At 40.4% G+C, this 20,881-nt stretch overlaps 1 protein-coding gene across 2 annotated transcripts in view; it reads left to right on the top strand.

The window, feature by feature from the left end:
- PTPN14 (protein tyrosine phosphatase non-receptor type 14) overlaps nucleotides 1-20,881 on the top strand; it is a 110,202-nt gene that overhangs the window by 47,458 nt on the left and 41,863 nt on the right. The window lies entirely within an intron of this gene.

Below are 20,881 nucleotides of genomic sequence, written 5' to 3'. Positions count from 1 at the left end.
GAAGCATTTTTTTATATTACAGGTTGCATATTTTAAAGTATCTTTATTTGACACTGAGCTGGGGAGTCGGGTCTGTTAGGATGTGAAAAATTTGTCTTGAAATGGCAGCTGTCACGCCATCCCATAACTACTGTGTGTGCTGAATTCTTGCCAAAGAGTGGGATAAAAACATCAAAAAACTTCAATTTGTCTGTGGACAGACCAAACACTGATGCTTGTCTGTATCTGGGTGTTCCTGCTTTGTACATGCTGGGAGAGGGAAGCCTTGGTACCTTTTCCTTCAGAATTATTTTAACATGCAGACGGAATGTCTGAAATATTGTGTTGCTCAGTTTGTCAGCCCAATCCTGGCCTGGCTGTGTGCAAGGAAGCATTGTAGCTACTTGGATGCTATTATCTCTTCAAGCTGCAGCCTGCAGTGCTGATTGCTCATTCATAGCTCACCTGCAGAGGTATATTTGCTCATTCTGCCCAGGCTGGTAATAACAAAGCATTACAGTGACAATTGAACTTCACAGCACTCTCAATTGGAGTGGCTGCTGAATTGTTTTTCTTTCTGAAGTGATTGATAGCATAAGGTGTAGAGTCTTATTAGTGCCTTTTATGTTTCTTTAAAGGTGTGCAGCAAAGCCAGCAGTTTACTAGAGGATTTCAGCAATAGATTAGCCTGTTAAGATTTGTTTGTTTCATGGAGTGGAATTGCTGTGCTGTAGATGGTGTGATGGCAGCAAACCTTCAGCAATAGGTAGATTCATGTTTGAGGCAATGGTGGGGACCTGGAGGATTCCTCTGTAACAACTGGCAGAGAAAGGCTTAGTTTAAAACCTGATTAGATGCACAGATGGATGTGGGCTTATAGGGGTTTTTTTGGGCTCTTGGTAAATTGATTCAACATTTGCTTTTATTTTGTTAGTGGCTGCTTCTAGGATTAGACTTGATCATGATATGATTACATGTGATGTTGAGGTAGGCACTGGACTCACCCACTCAGTGCCTGTGTATTTGACTTATATTTAGGTACAAGTGACAAATCTGTTTGAAATGCAGAACTTGTGATGAGACACTTCATCCCCTTCTGGGAGGCTGCAGAGCCACCACAAACAAACCCAACCCCAAAACACAGCCACCACCAAAGGCCGAAGATGCAGAGGTGGTGACAGTACTGCTAGCAGTGGACCTGTCACCTTTGTAACCTTCTCCAAGTGGAAACAACTCCAGCCCTGAGCTTGCCTGGCTGTGTTTGGAGTTGAAGGTGAAAACCATCTCTCAGCAGCAAGCTTTTAGTTAATTGTAGACTCCAGGGTTTCCAGGATTGATTAATGTTCTCTGAAGATGATGAAGTCTTCAGAGAATGCTTCAGCAAACACTGACATAATGCACAAGTATTCAAACACTAGGGAGTTAGTTTCCTGAACTGGTTTTCTCTGCCTCTGATCTGCAGGATTATAGACTTGATAGCTGGTTTTGAGAAATTTGTCGCTAAATTGAATATTCCTTCCTGTTTCCAGTAGCTGCAACTTCTTGTGCCTCACATACTGTCATTGCAAGAAGGGAAAATGATGCAAGTCTTTGAGACTCTGTTGGTTGAGAGGAGCATTACTTAGGTTGTTGGTCACTGGCTCTGAGGTAGTGTTCCTTAATAATTTTATTTGAAAGATCTTTTCAAAACAATATGTGAACCATTTTGTGTTTGACTGTTGTTTGGTGGTTGGGACCAACAGGAAGAATCCTGGTACCAACACTACAGTATTTATAAAATTATAACTTCTTTACATCTTATCATTACTGCCGGAAGTAGAAAATGCTAATTATGCCTCCAGGCCCATGGATTTTAACTGCCTGCAGGTGTTGGTAATGGTCAGGAGCTATTCTTGGTTTCTCTGGTAACTTCCTGTATTGACAAGGCAAGTGTGGAGGCAGAAGTAAAGGTGAGTAACACTGCTCCAAGAGCTATGTCCCAGTGCTGCCAGAGTCGATGGAAACCTGTCCACGTGTGCCATGCTGGGAGAGGAGTGGAACAGCAGTGTCCTGCGAAGTCAGTGCTGTCCCTCACAGGGTGTCACTGTGTGAGAAGAGCAGATATTTACTGAAGTCAAATGCAAGCAGCAGTTGCAGAATGTTTGAGGTTGGAAGGTATCTCTGGAGATTGTCTGCTCAGAGCAAGGTCAGCTAGAGGAGATTGCTCTAGGACCATTTCCTATTGGGTATGGAATATATTAATGGAAGGAGAGATTCCACACTTACTCTGGGAAATCTTTTCAGTCACTCTTGAAATAAAGGAAGAGGATTATGTTTAGAAGGTGTGCCATGTATTTCAGTTTGTGCCCAAATGACCCCATAATTTCAAATTGTAGATTGATGCTGAGTGGGTGATTGGGTTACCTGGGCTGGCCATGTAACTGGTTATTTAGGACCTGCAGAGCTGCAGGCACCTGCCATATAAACAGAGGAACTGTCATATCTTCATGTGGGATGGATGCCTGTAGTTAATTTGTAAGAGGTGTTTCTGATAATATTGGAGCCTGTGGTAAAAAAAAAATAATGAAAAGACAAGACTGCCAGAGCAGTTACTTAGCTTTCAAGTTCTTAGAAGCCAACCTCTGAGACCTGCAAGAAAAGATGAAGTGAAGAGTACTCTGGGGAGCACGTTAATTGTTTTAGTAGGTCACATCTGACTCTGGCTTGCAGTTCTTTCCTTCTTTGCTACAAGAATGAGGCTTGAAGATGAAAATACTAGTGGCGTAGATTTTTTTTTCTCTTTGGATGAAATTAATCATTGGGACAGGGTAAGAAGCACTTGCAGGACATTGTCAGCATTGTTCAGTTTGTGGTTTTGAATGCAAATGTTGGGGCTACTCAGGGCGGTTATGTTTCCTGACCTCTGATGGATGCTTCCCAAGGACGTCCCAGGGAAACATACAGAAAGCAGACACCAGTTGTAGAGTACCTGTTTTTTGTTTCTGGTAGCAGCCATGACATAAATATTGCTATGCCTTACTTTCAGTGCATTGTACTCTTGGCATTAAGCCTTCTCCTAGGAAAGCTATTTCCTACCTTCTGGACCTCTTATTTCTCTACCCTTTCTACTCTGTTTCATTTCTCTTGAATTGAGGCTCCCATCTGTATATATTCCCTGTTCTTAATCCTGTCTCTTCCAAGCTCTCAGTGAGTCTGGCATCTGCCTGCCCACTGGTCATGGCATTCCACTGGTCCCCAGTCCCACAGATGTTTTCCATTTTTACAGATTAATTAAAACTCCATGATAATTCCTTAAGTTGTCAGTAGGAGTTTTCACCATGTTACTGTTTCCACAATTTGAAAATTTCTAGAAGAATTTGTGATAAACAGAATTTAAAAACCAAAACAAGCAAACAACAACAACAAAAACCCCTCTTCAGACTCGATGGCAGTTATAGCAGGAGTAATTTGGGTGGGAGTATGGGGATTGGCACATTAGCAAAAAGCATTTTTCATGGAAGGCTACTTAGACAACCTCTTTTTAGTTATCCAGCTGTTCTCAGTGAGCAGCCATCGCAGATGGAGCGTGTGCTTTTGGCATATTTAAAGCACCTGGGATCTGCATACTGTCTGATATAAAGCACTCTTTGTGATGCCCTGTAGAGTAGATATTTGCATAGATTAGACATATAAATCTGCCTTTTATTTTCTGCTAACTCCTCAGAGAGGAGGCATCCTTTCAAGCAGTTATTTTAAAAAAAAGTCTTTGTACAGTGTCTAAAGTAAACAAGCTTGCTTTCACTGCACTCTTGTTCCAAAAACAGAGAACCCACACGCTCTTGTGGCTTTCTGAAAATGTGGGTGCAATGCTGCTTTCTGCACAATTATCAGACAATCCAGGGCCTTTTACTTTTCTCCCCTTCCCACGTTTTGATCCCCACCATATCTCTTTCTTAGTGCATGTTACTGCTGTGCCTCCTGTGAAGGAATAAAGGTGTCCTTTGCTCTGGTTTTCTTTTTTCTTTCCTGGAAGATGTTTTCAGTATCTTCCTAGGTGCTCTGTACTCAGTAGTATCCAGTGGCTTTTGTGCTATTGCAGAGTGGGACATAATTCTGGGAGGTGAGAGAAGTTCCCAGTATGGGTGCCCCATGGAGCTGGGCCCCCGTGGTGCTCTTTATGGTGGGTCTGGCATGCACAGCTCTGTAGGGAGGGACATGTTCCAGCACCTGCAGTGTGCTGCACTGGGCTTCTGCCCCAAGTTCAGCTGTCAGCTCTGCATTTCCCCAGAGAACATGCTGTACAGCTTTCCTGTGAAAGGAAACAGTGTTTGGAATGGGATGGCTGCACCTGTGAAGTGTGGGAATGAATGTGTTTACAGGTGGAAAATTAGAGCCCGTGGCTCCCAGGCCTCTTTTCTGGACAGTCTGTGAAAATTCAGCCTCAAACTTACCCTCTTTTAACTAAGTGAATATTTTATTTCCCCTGATATTTTGCTGCCATACCCTTTTCTTCACCATTTCTTGTAGCTGTTTTTTTGTTTGTTTTTTAAGAAAATACTACTTCTTCACTGTTCCCAGCCTTTCCCTTTCTTTGTTTTTCTACAAGTGTTAGGTGAAGACATTTTAAGCAGAAGTCCTTATAAAGAGATACAGACTCCTAGGACTACCTGAATTTTTAAATTATGTGAATATAAAGTAGAGGGGGAAAATTAGTTTTTGAGTGCTTCATATTTACGGAGAGAAATGTTTTTGCAAATCTGTTTTAACAAATACTGGATTTTTTACCTTCCCTCAGAAAAGTCCTTGTTAGATGTCTTGAGCTTATCTTTGCTTTTAGTCTGCTGTGCTTTTCTTTTTCTTTTCTTTCTTTTTTTTTTTTTTTTGAAATAGCTAAAGTTTCACATCCTCCTGTGTAGCCAGCTTTTAAGACAAGTCCAATCAGCTGCAGATTTCTACCAGTCAGTGCACTCTTTTCTGCTAGTTACTGCTCGTTACACTGTGCTTTTAATTTCTGTGTTAAGGCTGGATATCACATATCATCCTGTGCCAGCCTGGTTTTGTGGCAAGCTCAGTGAAGTGGAACTCTTTTGGCTGTTAAGGATGTAACATTTACATGTGACAAGTACATGTGGCTTTGCTTTTCATGGTTGGTCACACCTGCAGCTTGTGGCTGCAGAAGTCTCTGTGTGTACTTTTGAGCTCATGGTAGTTGGTTTGGCTTCATTGTCCAAAATAATTATTTTGAATATCACACTGTGCTGGAAAAAACAGCACAATGTGTACAATCAGATTTGTTCCAGACAGCCTGGACTGTGCTTGCCTGAAGCGAGGACTGTGACCGATTGTGTGGCTGTGCTTGTTACTACACCGCAGATAGACCTAAAGGATTTTTTTTAGTGCTAGTGGTTTTCAAAAATGTACTGACATTTAACACATTTTCTATGAAAGTACAGAAGAATAGCATGCAGGATGGGAGGAGAAGAGAGATGCATGTTTTAGTTGAGTGAATTGGTAAATGAGAGAGAACTGAGTGATACATGGCAAATGGGAAGGTGGAGTGTTTAAAAAAAATAAATTCCAGAGTTTGGTCTCTTACACATGGAGATTTAAGTCAGAATTTAACCCTTCAGTGTGTAACAGAGTGGAAAGAATTTAGTTTTCAGGCAGCAGAAGTTTCACTGCTTTGTGAAACTTCCTCTTCCTAGGAGCTTTTGTCAGTTTGTGTTTATCACGTACTTACCGGCATATGTATTATGAGCATGCTGCTGTCTTGGAAAGATCTTATCTGGAGGCAGGTTGTGTAGTTTCCAGAAAAATGACTGCACTCATTGCCCGCTTTTCTGGGAAGTGTCATGGTGCTTGTGCTGATGAGCTCTACTCACACCACACAGGAAAGGCCCTGACCCTCCCTTTTGGCACCAGAAACAGCTGTGTGGCTTGCCCAGCTGGAAAGATGATGCACCTCCTCTTCCCTAAGAAGCAATGGTGTTGTCTCCAACATAAATATGATATTAATGGTCAGAAGAGTCCTGTGTTTTTTCTATTTCCAGTTATAAAGTTTGTCAGTCAGTTCCCTTTGTTTCTTATATTGAGCTGGACCCTTGTGTAGCATAAACAAGCGTAGCTTCTTTCTTCTAGAATATTTCCAACTTTAGTTATATATGTTATATATGTATTTTATATATATATATATATCACATTTCATTTTTATAGAGAGCTTTGGATCAATAGACTGTAATGTTAAATGATTTACATGAATTAAAACAGCTGCTGCTGTACATGGAAGCTGTGTCAAATGAACAGAAAAAGACAGGGTAAGAATATATAACAAAGGCAGACTTTAGAAATGGAAGACAATTTAATCCCATGAATCTCATCAAAACTTGTGTTCTCAGCTAAATGATTTGGGGAGTCAAATTACTGGGTAAGTTTTTACAGAGGAATGGTGTGAAACAACAGTGAAAGGGCATGGGGTGTCAACTGCCCCATATGTGGTGGTACTGTTTCTTTCCTGTTTAACTAGGAGAACTAATAGAGGGTGCTGTAGGTATGTGATGAAACACAGCAGAAGAAGAGTTGGGACAAGTACGAATCTAAATGTCATATTCATAAGAGTATTTGTGGGATATCATGGTGAGATCTCCCAGAGGAAGCAGTAGGAGCTCTGGAACTGAACTTTTATAAATTGACATGAGGCAAATAAATTTTTGCTGGAACAGAATTCCCTTGGTTTTAGATGGCTGTTGACAGCCTGCATGACCATACAAGCCCCAGTCCTGTTCAGGGTCCTCAAGTTTTTTGTCTTATGACTGGAACTGCACCCCGTCTCCCAATGTTATAAGAAAGGCAAGCTCTGGGATTCATTGCTAAGTGGAGCCAGGGAGTCCTGAGTCCCCAGGGATCTCAGCTTTCTTCTGTTGAACAAGGCTGTGGGTGGGTCGTGAACTTGGAAATGTCGGTGGTTTTGTTTTGGTTTTTTGGTTTTGGTTTTGTTTTTGTTTTTTTTCTTACTTACTTTTCTTTAGCTGTTGGAATTTGTCATGTTGTCCAGGCAAGGGAGCAGTTCTGGAACTGCATGCAAGCTGGATGAGTCCTAAAAGCCCTGGGTGGCCACCCAGGCTTAGACAGTCTGGGATATTCACGTTTTGGTGCTCCTTTGATGGTTTTATTGTTTTGTTTTAATTATTAGACTTTTTTAATATTAGTGGCTACTGCAGCATGAAACGCACACATTAAGCTTGTACTTGCCTTGTTGTAAACACTCTGATACTTAATTAGCTTTCATGTTGTGTTTAGAGAACAGCAACAACAAATAATGTGCAGTATTTGCCTGGGTCTTGTTGTGTTCATATTATTGCAGCATATGTGTTGTTTTGCTTTTCAGTATTTTAAGTTGGTTCTTTTTGGATGTGTATTTTAGTGGATGTTTAAACTTTGACTTAAAAGTAAGAACTCCTTCAAGGCAGACCTAAGATTCAACATTAATTCCCTGTTTATAAAATATTTGCTGAGGAGGGCAAACCCTTCTCCCAGCTGACTTTCTTCAGTGAATGGGGAGCTTGTTCTCTGTGTGTTGGTTATTGAAAGCTGAGCTCTTTGTGCCAGATATTTTAAGAAACTGTTGACGCTTAGATCTAATCTATTACATTATACTGTGCTTTTAGACCAGAAAGTGAATGTGTTTTCATGTGTGTGGTTGGGCAGTACATATGTAGCAACTCTGAAAAATAGTGTTGCATAACTATAAATACAGTGTAGGATACTTTCAGCCTGCATTCTTGCTTTACTGTGTTTTGAAGGCAGTGGCTGTGGTGGTTAGAAATGTTGCAACAGGAATGTCTTGGCATTGGGCAGATTCACATTTATATCTGATCATAAGGAAATAGTACTAATTTTATGCTCTGGGGCTTAGTTACGTGTGCTAACATATTGCTTTCCTGATGGGAGCTATTTCTACACTCAGTTCTGGTAGAACAAATACTTTTGGAGTAATCTAGCCTTTTTTACTGCACCCTTTTAAATGGAAGCAAAGATTGCATTCTGAGGTTCTGCTCTTCTTGTAGAGTAGTGTTATATCATTTACACAAGTTAAGAGAGCTTCCTTTCTGGTCTTAGTCCAGGTTGAATCTTTCCATGCACTTATGGTAGTGAAGGCATTTGCACTTGTGAAAAAGTACTTTGGGTCTCCTTTTCTTGTCCACCTGGGTAAGTGTGCTGTTGGAGACACTGGCTGAGCCAGTATGTTAGATAAGCAATGTAGATGGCTTTCACCATGACTGACAGCTGTAAATGATTCAGATTTTTAAAAAACAATTCCACAGCTGGGTACAATGTAGCAATTTTATTGCCCATGCTTTTGATTTTTATTATGCTAGGGTTTTCCCTAAACGTTGAAGATCATGGAATGAGGTAATGATATGAATTTCAGTCTGGGATTTTTTACATGTCCAGAGCAGAACTCAGACTAGATTAGTAAAGAGCCAGTAAAGAAGGGTATGAAAGGTATGATTCCAAATATTTTATAGCTCTCAAAAACCAGAAGAAAAAAAACCCCTAGTTTTACTAAAGAAAGAAATATCATTCTTCAATAATAGTATGGCTTTGAGGGGGTCACAGAATCTCTCAAGTTGGAAGTGGCCCATAAAAATCACTGAGCCCAACTCCCTTCTCCTGGCAGGACTAACTAAAACTAGATCATATGATTTAAAGCATCATTCAGATGCTCCTCGCACACTGTCAGGCTGGTACTGTAGTCACTTCCCTGAGAGCCTGTTCTAGTTCAAACCTGATAGTAAATGTTTCCAGGGATGGGGCAGCCATCACCTCTCTGGGCAATCTCTTCCAGGCCTTCACCACTCTCACTGTAAATAATTTCTTCATTGTCTCTAGACTAAATCTACCCTCATTTAGTTTTAAAACATTGCCCCTTGTCTTATCATAACAGGCCCTGCTTTGTCCCTGTTTTACAATCCCTGTGTAAGTACTTCCCCTAAGGCAGCTTCATCCCGTTTTCTTGTGTCCTAGTCAACAGAGGAAGTGACTGTTTATAATTAGGACATGGCTGCAAACCACTGTGTTTAAAATGTGTCTTGATTACATAGACTGCCAGGATTGAACCTTAATTCCAGAAAGAAGAGCTGAGGGTCCATGAGACTGAACCTAGTACTTGAGACATTTTATAATCCTTAAACAGAGGGAAATACATTAAGTGTTTTGAAACTTGCTTTGAAGGTCGAACCAGCTTCTGTTGCAGGAAAAAAGGTTATTTTGCCTTTCTGCATGGAAACAAAAACAATTTGTATGGTCTATATATTTATTTTGTGATATCTGACAGGTGAAATGGTGCTGAGGCTAGAAATCTCTGCTTCTGCTTTCATCAGTGAAGAGCTTTGTGTATGGACCTGTGTTTGGATGAGTCACACCTACTGCTTTTTGTTTTTCAGCCTCTGAGGAAGCTGTCCTCACCGCTGCTTTGTGATAAGCACTTGTGTTAGGAGGATCACTGTGATAACCTGGAGCTGTCTTCTATTTAAACCCAGCTTTTCTTGCTCCTTGGTTTTCTCCTGTTAGATTTCCCAGTGCCACACAGACACATGGTTGCATACCTGTAGCTGTACTGCTAGCAGTACCCATTCCATGTGTATGTGTGTATTTATGGAAAATATGTTGAAAGTTTACTTCTATGATCTGGATAGGGCCTTCTTCTTGTTTTGTATTAATAGCCTGTTATCTTAAATAGTGCTGAAAGGAGATTTTTGTCTTGCTGTAATTGGCTCTAGAACCTCCTGAAAACTGTGACTTAACCTGGAATGAAGTGGAGAATTGTCCTGCTTTCTTTGAACTGCAGTGTCTTGAGGCAAGAGGCTGAATGTATGGGTAATAATCTTCTACTTGTGCAGCTGGAGGATGTGTCAAAAGTTGTATTTAACAACATGGCCTTGCTACATCTACTTACACTTGTAAACTCTGCAGGAAAACTTTACCTAGGTATTTATTCTTGAGGACTGTGTCAGGCCTAGGTCAGGATGCAGAGATACAAAGTGCAGAGAAACAAAGAATGGACTTTGTTTCATAATAGTTTTATTTCTAAATAGAAATAATATTCTGTAGATAAGAAATTCAAGTCTAATGTTTCCTGACTGGTGGGAGCGTGTTGCCATCACCATGATGGACAGGGAGTTCCCATCCATAAAGTGGGAGGTTTCTGTAAACTTAATGAAAAAGTCCCTGCTGCTGGAATGACTCTCAGTAGAATCAGTTATGATAGAGTTTGCTCCCTGAAGGTTCTTACTCTACTGTTGTCTCCTTAAACCAGACAGATGCAACTAAAAGCAAATAGAGGGTTTTGGAAAAAAAGATGATAGCTTCAATGTTTTGGCTTAAAGGAGAAAGGATAAAAAAAGTGGAAAAAGGAAAACCACATGTCATCCCAGCTGCTTGAGTCATGGAATTGCCCATCAGCATTTTTGCATCTCCTCACATGAAGATGAAATGAATAATTCCTCCTCTAGTTTAGGGATTGAGCTGCTCACTGCCTTTGTCATTTAGACTGTTGCAAACTGCTTGGCTGTCCTTTCTTCCCCCTCCAGGTGCAGCAGCAATGTGTGTCACTGCAGAGGGAGGTTTCCCACTCATTAGGGAGTGCTGTGCACGGGGTGGGTGTTCTGGTGCATCTCACACACTGGCACGTGCCTTGGACTTGTCTCCCAGGGTAGTTTAAGGCACTGGTTTGGACAGGAGACTGCATTACCTAGGCTGGGGCTGGTACTCTTCTGTCTGTCTTCCCATATGATGCAGTAAGAGGGACTTTGCAGTTTCTCCTCAGGGAAGTGCAGACTGCTAGGGGATGTACTCCTGAAACTCTGTGACACACGCCACCCCTGCCTCACTCGTGTTGCCACTCCTGATAAAGCCTTACAGAGTGAGGGTTGCTCTAGACTTCCTGTGTAAGCAGTGAGAAGAAATGGGCATTTCCACAGCGTGATTCAGGATTCCTCTGTTGTGCATCACTTTCTGCAGGTGATTAATTTTTCCTACTGTGTGTTTTGAAAAGGGAACTGTGGATCATTGGTCTTCTATTTATAAGTCCCAGATAGATGTCTGAAATTTTTCTATAGCATCAGTCAGAGGGTCAAGCCACTATTAGCCACAGCATGAGAGCAAACAGATCTATGGGTTTTGACTGGAATTTCTATCAGCTGTTTAAATTTTGAGAATTTAATGGGCAATGGAAATCTTGGTTATGGTAGCACTTCCAGTCTTCAAGTAAACTTATTCAGTGTTGAAGTTTGTACTGCAGGCTGGAGCAAACTTTTTCCCTTCTCTTGTATTTGAGACACAGATCATGAGAACTTAGTTCTAAACTTACCTTTTTCAGTGATCTGAATAATTTTAATGTTTTTTTTGCCTTGCTGGCAGAGTATAGCACTAAAGGATCTGCAGTTGGATATCAGTACAACCCTCAAGTCTCCAAATGTGTTTAAAAGAAGCATTTGTGTGGAGGCCCTTATGCAGCTGAGAATCTCAACAAGAATTTGGCAGAAATCTCAGTGTCGGAAGATGGCAGATTCCTGTGCAGTGAGATGTTTACTGGTTCACTGTTTTATCTTTGGCAGCTGCTTTTGCATTTGATATCTTCAGCTGTTTTTGAAGCTTTTACAAAGAATAATTATTCATTTCATGAAATGGATCTATTTTACCCACCCAACAGGGCACTGATTCACGTATTTCCCTGGCAACATCCTGTCCTTATCAGAGCTGTGTTCACTTTTGCAGGATTGCATTCGCTGGGATGTTACAACTTCCTGGGCCATGGTTTTGTTGCATGATTTACTGAGGTGTGGGGTAACTGTTTTCAGTTATTCCCTTGGAAACATTAGGGTCACTGGGGTCTCTGGGAGGTGGGAGCAACCTGAGTTTTCCTGTTTTCTGCTGGCAGTGATGCTAATGTGGATGTTCCAACAATCTTTTCACAGGAATATAAGGTGTTGTACTGACGACCTATAGATAGGCAGCAACTTCATTGTGTCACATTTCAAGCAGTGTTTTCTTATTGCCTGGACAGATTACTGTAAAAGGCAATAGCCAATGGACTGGATATTAACTCCACACCAGGTAAAATTCCATTATATCAGGAGAGCTTTCTCAGACATTGATTATGTGAGGTTGGGATGCTACATAAAGGTTTCATTGACAGGGTTTTGTAAGTGAGCTCTATACCTTCATGAATGAGATTTCACTGCAGGCCCACCAGGGTTGTTTTTTTTTTTTTGTTCAGTTCAGGCTAAGCACACAGTGGGTGTTTTGTTTTTGGTTTTTTTTTTTTTTTTTTTTTGTTCAGTTTAGGCTAAGCACGCATTCTTCTGTAAGTCTGAACGTGTCCACTTGCTCTTTGAATAAAGTAACACCTGAATACACTTGCATACTGCTCTACACCCACAAAGCAATTATTTTGTGATGTGCTTCTGGATGCTTACATAGGCATGCCAGTTGTTCACTGGTATATGTGCTTACTCAGTTCAGCTTTTGCATCAGTGCACAGCAGAACACATTACATTTAGCCAGAAAAACATGGTGGACTTCAGTAATTCCAGAGTTTAGAGCAGTATGGATGAAGAATCTTTAAAATATATATTGAAAAATAAAATGGGGTTTATGGGGTATATACATTATATTTTATTGTTACAACTGACACAATGTGGGGAAGAGAATGGAGCAATGAGAACTCTTCATGTTTGTTTTGGGTCCAAAGAATAGTTATGCCTGTACTTAGGCACCATTAAAAAAAAAAGTTATCTATTTATTTTTAGTATTGCATAGTATGAGCTTGAGTATACATTTGTTCTAGTTAACTCACCACATTTTTTTAGCATGATATTCTAACCTGCTTGGCCATTAACCTGGCTGGCTACCAGGAGAATTTTCAAACTGTTGACTCATATTGCTTCCATATGTAGCTTAAACCACCTTTTCCCACAGTAGATACATCTTGAGGGTTGGCTGCCTTGTTTTTCAGGGCAGGGAGAAGCATATTTTGAACTGAGTCAACACATATGAATAAAGGAAGTAAATATAAGCTATTATTAACTTTTTGGGGTCTAATCTCATTTTTGCCAAAATCTGATTCCAATTCAGGAAAGACCAGCAGGGGCTTTTTGTGCTCCTCTTCCCCAGGAGGTTAAGCACGCTTCAGCCTACATAGCCATGGCTTATCTTTGCACTTCTGCATCTTTGTGAGGATGAATCTTTACAGCTGCCATTTCAGGATTTTTTTTGGTTTTTTGTTTATTCCATCTGGAGATCGGGGGGAATGAGTGGCTCTGTGTGTGTGTGACCTGCTGTTGTGAGGATGTGACTAACCAAGTGGGCAATGACACACAGGCTGCATGCCACAGCAGCTCAGAGAGCACCTGTGTGTAGGTGGGGCCTGGATGTGGTTGGAGCTCCTCTTCTCAGTTGGAGCCCATGTTGTGTGTCAGGCACTAAAGGACAGGTGCCTGACACCTGGGAGAACTGGTTTATTATCCAAAATCCTGCACCAAAGCAGTAGCTGCCTCTGGGACACACAGTTTAGGGTCAGGAGGAAGAGCCCTGGGACCCTATATGGGAATGGGGAAGATTGTGTTCAGAGGAAGGTGAAGGTGGAGGCAGCAGTTGTGGGAGATAGTGTGGGTTTGCACTCAAAAAAACCCAACCACGTTGTGAAAAGTGATATGTGGCATTGCTGAAATTCACCTACCAGACTCAGTCCTACCTTTTTTTTTTCTTATTGTGATCAGAAAAGAACGTGAAGCTAAAAAGAAAAAATAGCTCCCTGAGCTGTAGCCTTTGGATCTCTGTAGCCAAATGCAAGTGTCCTGCTCAGTTCAGGAGATATGAGCATATAGCTGAGCATGTTTTCAAGCCTAGGCTGAACAATAAATGGAACAATAACACTTTTAGCATATGTTTAAAACCCAAACCAAGTGGATACATAGCTTTTTTTCAAAGATGTGGATAACAAACTCTTTGCTCCCATATTTTTTATTCTATTGTTTCTATGTAATATTTATATTTGCATTGAACATTTGGGGGTTTTTTCCCAGTTAAAAATGCTAAAATACAGATTTCTTTGCATTATATGATTTTGTTTTGCTTTACTTTTGCAATCTCACTTCAGCCTTTATAAAAATGAATTCTATGGTGGTGTCACCAGGGTTTGCTGGACTCCAATTGACTTCAATTTGCAGAGACCAAACGTAGCCTTTTCTAAATGAAAAGGTTCAGAAGATAAGAGAATATGGCTTCCCTGGTGGTTTTTTTTTTTTACTCTAAAAGGCATGTCGAAGTTTAGTGCTGTATAATTCTTTAGGTATTTGGATTAACTCTGATAGAATTATAGGTGGTTGTAAGGGAGTTTATTGTGCTTATAAATTGTAGTGGGGCTCCCTGTAATTTGTTATAATTAATTCAATAGTTCAAGAGCAGAAAATCAAGATCAGGTTGTGGCATGCCTTCCCTTCTTGCAAAAGCATGCCATTACTGGCCTTTTTATTTAAAGTTTTACTTTGTGCTTGTGGGTTTATTTGAACTTGGAGTATGCAAAATGCATAATACGCTCTTAAAAAAAAAAGTACAAGTACAGAGGATGGACCTGTTGTGGTTGGTGCGGGGGTTCTGTTTAAATGTAGAGAAATTGGTGGATACTGTGGAGCTGCATCTGGTGGCTAAGCCTCTCGTGGAAGGAGTGCGTGTTTTGGAAGGCATGTGTCATGTCTGCAGGCTGCAGCAGTGCCTGCGTGCATGTCTGTGCTTGTGGCCCATCAGAAATGGCAGGAAAAGAAAACCACTGGCAGAGCACTTCTTTCCTATGCGTGCTCCCTCTTTTGCTGCTAGTGAGAATGCAGAGTGTGATGCTGTTGTCTCCTGGCTCATTGCTGAGGGCTTCGCTGGCCATCCCTTGAACTCTGGGCAACAAAGAGCCACAGCAGGTTGAGATCAGGCTGCACTGGAAGCACGTACTGCTTATATGGGAGAGGTTACAGTGTCTGTGTTACTAAACAGTCAATGTCCATTTGTAATGTAACTTTTCTTTAAGCGCTCTATTTTTCTGCAGAGATTTGGCATTATTGACTAATTCATGCCAGAATAAAAACCTTTATGCTCTTAAAATACTTTGCATTTACTTCTGAAATCATGTGTCAACTGTGTAAAGAGCTGGAGGAGCTGGAGATCTGGAATTTTCATTGTCATTTGGGGAATGCACGCAAATGAACAACCTTTCAGTAGTCAACTGTTGAAATGGACGTGGTAAACAAAAACTAAGCAATGCACAATTCTCATCATGCTATCTTCAACTCTGCAAAGGTTTTCCTGTTCTAGTATCCTTAGCCAGGAGCTGATTGGGGAGCTGGCCCTTAACCTTTGGAAGGCCTTTGGTAGGAACCTCACTGGTCAGCTGTGGTAGCTGGCCTTTCACTGTGTGCCTCACCAAGTGCAGCTCACCAAATCAAGCCAGGCATCCAGGCTCTGCATCATGTGTCCTTATCTCACAACCCGCACATCAAAATAAATGGAAAGCAACCATCACTGTGAAGTTAGTCTGTTGTAGCCAAATCCTCTCTTTTCCCCTTAAATTATAATTTGTTTCTTTTAAAGAGAGAGATTGAGTGATCTGGAAGTAGGTGATAGGAACTGTGTTTTGATCTGTTCTCCTTTTTTTTCAGTCAAATGTATGAATATGATGCTATCCCAGCATTGTTCTGTCTCATTAGGAAGGGGAATGACACAAATCTTTCCATGTATTTATTTTGGTTTTAGTGTCAGTCATGTTTTCCATCCAGCTGCTGGAGGAAGCCAGGATGTAGGCAGTTGGATGCTGCTTTTGAACAGAGTAATTTCTCAGTTACCTGAAGTTAGCCTTGACCTACCCTCTAAGGTTGCTATGATCAAAGAGCTCTTAGCCTGGAAGATGTAATGACTCTGTTTTTACTATTGGCATTAGCAGTTTGAGCTTCTGAAGGAATTTCCTCCTGCATGTGTGACAAAAGCTCTTTCGTCTCCTTTGCTCTCTTTTTCTGGCAAGTCTGCTGATCTTCCTGAAGGTCTGTGACAGGGTGTGGTAGACTCATTCTCAATAATACCCTTCCAAAAATCTTACCCTTCTATTAGTGGAAACACTGTCATTGTTTTTTATAATCTAACACAAATCCCAGGTAAATGACTGTTGTTTAGGACTGTGAAACACAGACTTTTGCTGGGAGAGAAGTTGATGAAATTGCAAAGGAGTGAACTAGAGATGGTGTTTATCAGCACCATCTAAGTTTTTAAAGTGGCAAAGACGAGGCATTAGCTCTGTGTTACTGAAAATGACATCATGGATCTATGTATCTCTCTCTTTTTTTTTTTTTTTTTTATAAAGTGCCTTTAGATTAAGATGTGCTGATTGAATCCTTGCCTCCAAAATGTGTTTCAGCATGCTCAGGCTCAGAATCATAACACCATCTTTGCCAATATACTGATGTTGCATTTGAAAAGACCAGTCTTGTCTGCCTGACTGCCTTCCTTACCATATAAAATCCAGTCCAAGTTTGCAAGCCAGATTTGTTGCAGTGTATTGAGTGACCCACATGAAATAAGCAGCATCCAGTAAGTAGTACTCTGGATTACGACTTGGGAAAAACAAAACCTTAGACCTCCCAGATCTGCGTTGGATTCCTGCCCAAGTTTACATGAGTAGCTTCACCAACCTCAGATATTGTATGAAATTAGGCTAATGATCATGAATACATTAAAGCAAGTTTTTCTCAGAAAAGCTACCAGTAAGAGTTAAGTAGTAACATGAGTCTTAAATATGTAATAAATAAACAGAAAGCGCTTTTCGGTCATTATTAGGGAGTTCCTTTGGTTACCCTGAATAGCCAAGTCATCGGTTCTTTTATCTCAAAGGCTGAGAAAACATATCCTCAAAATAAAAAATGGGCTTCTATTTCAGATGTAGCAATGTAGGTGTCTATGGAATCCTGTTGCTAAATAGTATAAAAGCTAAAGTCATGGCAGGTTTTAAGGTGTCAGGTGAACAATAGACACATCAATATCAAAGCTGTTGCTTAAAATAATTTTAGTAAATGATAAAAGAGCTCTGTTCTGGAGAAACCACTTTCCCTGTGGGCACATGATTGCATAAGAGTACACTGCAGCGTCTCTCCTTAGAAATATATTGCCATACTAAGATAATCTCAAATGAGCTGACTTGGACTGTTGTTGTGACTCAATGAGATTTTTATTGTCTTCCTAATTTTAAAAGATTGTCTTGTACTCTCATTGTAATTTTTTGTGAAGTTGGAAAAGAGCTGAAGTTCTTGAGCTAAACCACTGGTGGACCAATCTGTTTCTCCTTTGAGTCTTAAAGGTTTCTTCTTTTGGAGGTATGAAATGGTAGAGTAGTTCTTTTTTCCTCCAGAGAAGTTAAATTACATAGCTGTGCAGTTATCCAATAGATAGGCTTGGTGCCAAAATGGTACCTAATGAGTTATAAAAAGTTAGTCATGCCAGTAATAGCATCATTAGAAACTATGGTAAAGGAGTTATACCTCTTGGGTAACTTAATACATGTTTTGTAGTGCTTTGTTTATTTTCAGATACACTCAAGGTAAATATTTATTGCTATTGAAACTGTTATGTATTTATACTGGCTCAAAATTTCCAAATAAAACAACCTGATTAAAAAAAAAAAAAAAGTTTTTAAAGTGTTTCCTGCTGCATTGGAGGTACAAACCCTCTCTGATATACAGAGAAGGAAAGTAAAACCTGTGAAAAATAACAAAAATCCAGACAGGTCACATTGTAGCATTCAAACCGTATTAAACCTTATTAACTCAATGCTTTTTGTATAAAATATACATTCAGATTGTAAATCTCTGGACAAAAAGAATTTTTTGTTCTGTTTCTTTACATTTCTTAGCAGAGTTTGATGCTGCTTGATTACTAAGGCTAGTGGATCTGATAATACTGAGTAATGATTAAGGTAAGGAAGCATTTGCCTTGTGGTTCTTTGTGGAAGTCACTAGTAAGAAAATCCTGAAGCTGCAATGCAATTACTCTGCAAACCTAACCCATATTCTTACTTATGTAAACCATCCTTTAATTTCTCTACAAAAACCTCACTTCTTGTTTTGGTCAGGCCAGGTTCTGTGTGCTTGTGATATATGAAATGTTGGTTGTTGAGGAGAATAGAAATCAGTGAAATTGAGTTATTTTCTGCGTGTATCAAATAGCAGCAGGGATTTCATGTCAGATAAACAGTGGTGATGGAAGAGTGCAATGGATTCAGTGACACTATACAAACATCCACATTCTTTTTTGAGGTGACAGGAGAACAAATGCGAATCCTGGTCCTGGGGGAGGTCCATGCAGAATTGTTTGAGCAAATGGAGTTTCCCTACATTGATGCAGCTGTAGCAGAGTTTGAATCTGGGTGTTGTAATTAAATTTTAAAATAGTACCCTTATCTCCTGCTCACTAATACTATCAGGTTTTGGTGGGCTTTTTTTCCTTTAATGGTATGGATTGCCAAAATGCAGATTCTGGAGTTGAGATGTTGTCTCATAGTCATCCAGTTGCAGCTTCTTTACTCTATAAAAATGTGCTTTTTGATGCCATACATGCAAATATACTTCCAATGTTTTGTGTGTTGGCTAAATAGAGTTGTGGGAAATGATATCCTTATAATGATGGCTTTGTTCAGACTTGTTGTCCACTCCCATTCCCCTTGGAATTAGCTACAGGCTGGCAAACTGCAGTAGCCTTTATTATATTAAATACACAATGGTTCTGCTAGTAAAGTTTAACCCAAGGAGAGCAATGAAGGTGAGAGATTTCAGCTCTAGGCTGACTCAGCTATGGTGTGTCTGCTGCACTACTCTATGCCAAAATGGCTTTGTGATTAAATCTTAAGTTTGAATTTTTTGTCTTTTATTATTTGGGGGTGCAGATTCCAAACTTCGCTTTTGTTCGCTTTTCATAGGCTTTCCCAACTAAACCAGCTAATAGAAGGCTTCTGAAATGCATGTTTTTATCTGCTGTCCTGGAACAACTTTCCTCAGTGAATCTATAGCTGAAACATCTTTTAAAAGTTCGATTTCCCTCAAATTATAGATCTACTTTTGCAATCCAAGTGAACAAAGAGCAGTCTCAGTTAGCATAGTGGTATAATAACAGCATTTAATTTAATTTCAGATGGAGGAGCCTCAAATCCCTGACAGAACGTGGGCCAACTGCTCCTCTCCATTGCCTGGGCAGGGAGCCTGACCACAGTTTTGCAGCATGGCTGAGCCATGAATCTGTGGCTGGTGGAGTTATTTGAGCCTTCTGGTGGAGCTTCCTCCAGGGTATCCTCCTCCTCTGCTTTGACACTGGAATATGCCACCCCAGTCCATGCCTGGGGACACATGTCCCTGTTAATGCTTTATTTGGACACCATGAAAAGACATGTCAGGGGACTCTAGGTGGACGTCACTTGTCACTGTCAGTTCAGGGTTAAAGGGAAAGCACGTACCAACCACAGGTTTCTGCCTCAATCTTCTTCAGGTTATCTTGGCAATTCCACTGAAATAGGTGTCAGAGCCACAGGAAGTGATTGCATTTCAATGAGTTTGCCTGTGAGAAGTGACAACTTTCTCCATGAGATTTTTTTCCTGACAGATACACTAGTTGTTGTCAGAGCGCTAATTGTGTACATCCCTTAAACTCTTACTGCATGCCAATCTACAATATAGAATAAATCCTAAACTCACTGGATGATCTTTAAGGTCCATTCCAACCCAACCAATTCTATGATTCCATAATGTTATAGAATATTCCTAATAAGATTTTTAAATGTGATCCCTTCCTGAAGATCAAGTGAAACACCTGCGAATAGACATCTTTCTCAGATTGTGGGTGCTGTCAGCTGTCTGTGAATGTGTAGCTGTGTGAGTGTGTGACAGTGTGTGTGAGTGTGTGTGTGCGCTCTTTATTTGCCCTAACATTTCTAACATCAGTGTTGGGGGAAATTTGTAGTGAGAGCTTTTGAGAATTCCATATTGTCCAAGGCAGACACTAAGCAATATTTCCTCCTTGCTTTCATCATATTCCTATGGCAAGTCAACTGGCAACTCAAACCCAACAGCAATGTTTCTCTTGAAAGCCTACCTCCTTGCTTTCATCATATTCCTATGGCAAGTCAACTGGCATTGGTCATAATATTTGATACTACAGTAACTGCATTGGCACTGTATTTTGTTGATACTTACCTAAGTAATCCTTCCTGTGATTTGTCTGTAGTTCTGTGGACACTGTGGTTGAAATCATGGCTCCTCTACAGCTGATGACATTCTTGACTTCTGTACAGCCAGGATGTCACTATAAGATTTGACATGGGTTTGAGTCTCATGTAGCCTCTTACCACTGTGTTTATTTTAACAATAGCCTTCTTTTGGTGGAAGATAGGGATTTTACTGTCCTTGTTAGACTAGAATATGTAACTCGTGTGTATGTAGCATGGACCCAAATAGCTGCTTTTGGGATTACAAGTCTTAAAGACCAAATTCATCAAACACTCACCTGCATAGTTGATAAAGCAGCTTAAATCAGGCTTCTATGAAGTGTGCATGTTTTCAGAGTTACGATTTGGTCACTGCAAAGGAGTAGAAAGAAGCTGATTTGTCTCTTGGACCAAGCAAGTGTGAAACCTGGGGCTGAGGCACAGGGCCCAGGCTGAGAAGCTGTATGCTTTTCAGCGTGTCTCTCTCAGTCAAATTTCAAAATCCCCATCAGTTTTACTCTTTATTCGGCTGTGTGAAAGCCAAATCTGAGCATTTAAAATGAGATTATATTTTTCCTATACCTCAACACAAACAGTAATATTTGCAAGCATAGTTAAAGGCAGCACAGTTCATGTTCTGTG

The sequence above is a fragment of the Passer montanus genome, unplaced genomic scaffold (assembly GCF_014805655.1).
Source record: "Passer montanus isolate IOZ18808 unplaced genomic scaffold, ASM1480565v1 scaffold12, whole genome shotgun sequence".
NCBI classification, from domain to species: Eukaryota; Metazoa; Chordata; class Aves; order Passeriformes; family Passeridae; genus Passer; species Passer montanus.
This window is presented reverse-complemented; position numbering and strand designations above follow the sequence as displayed.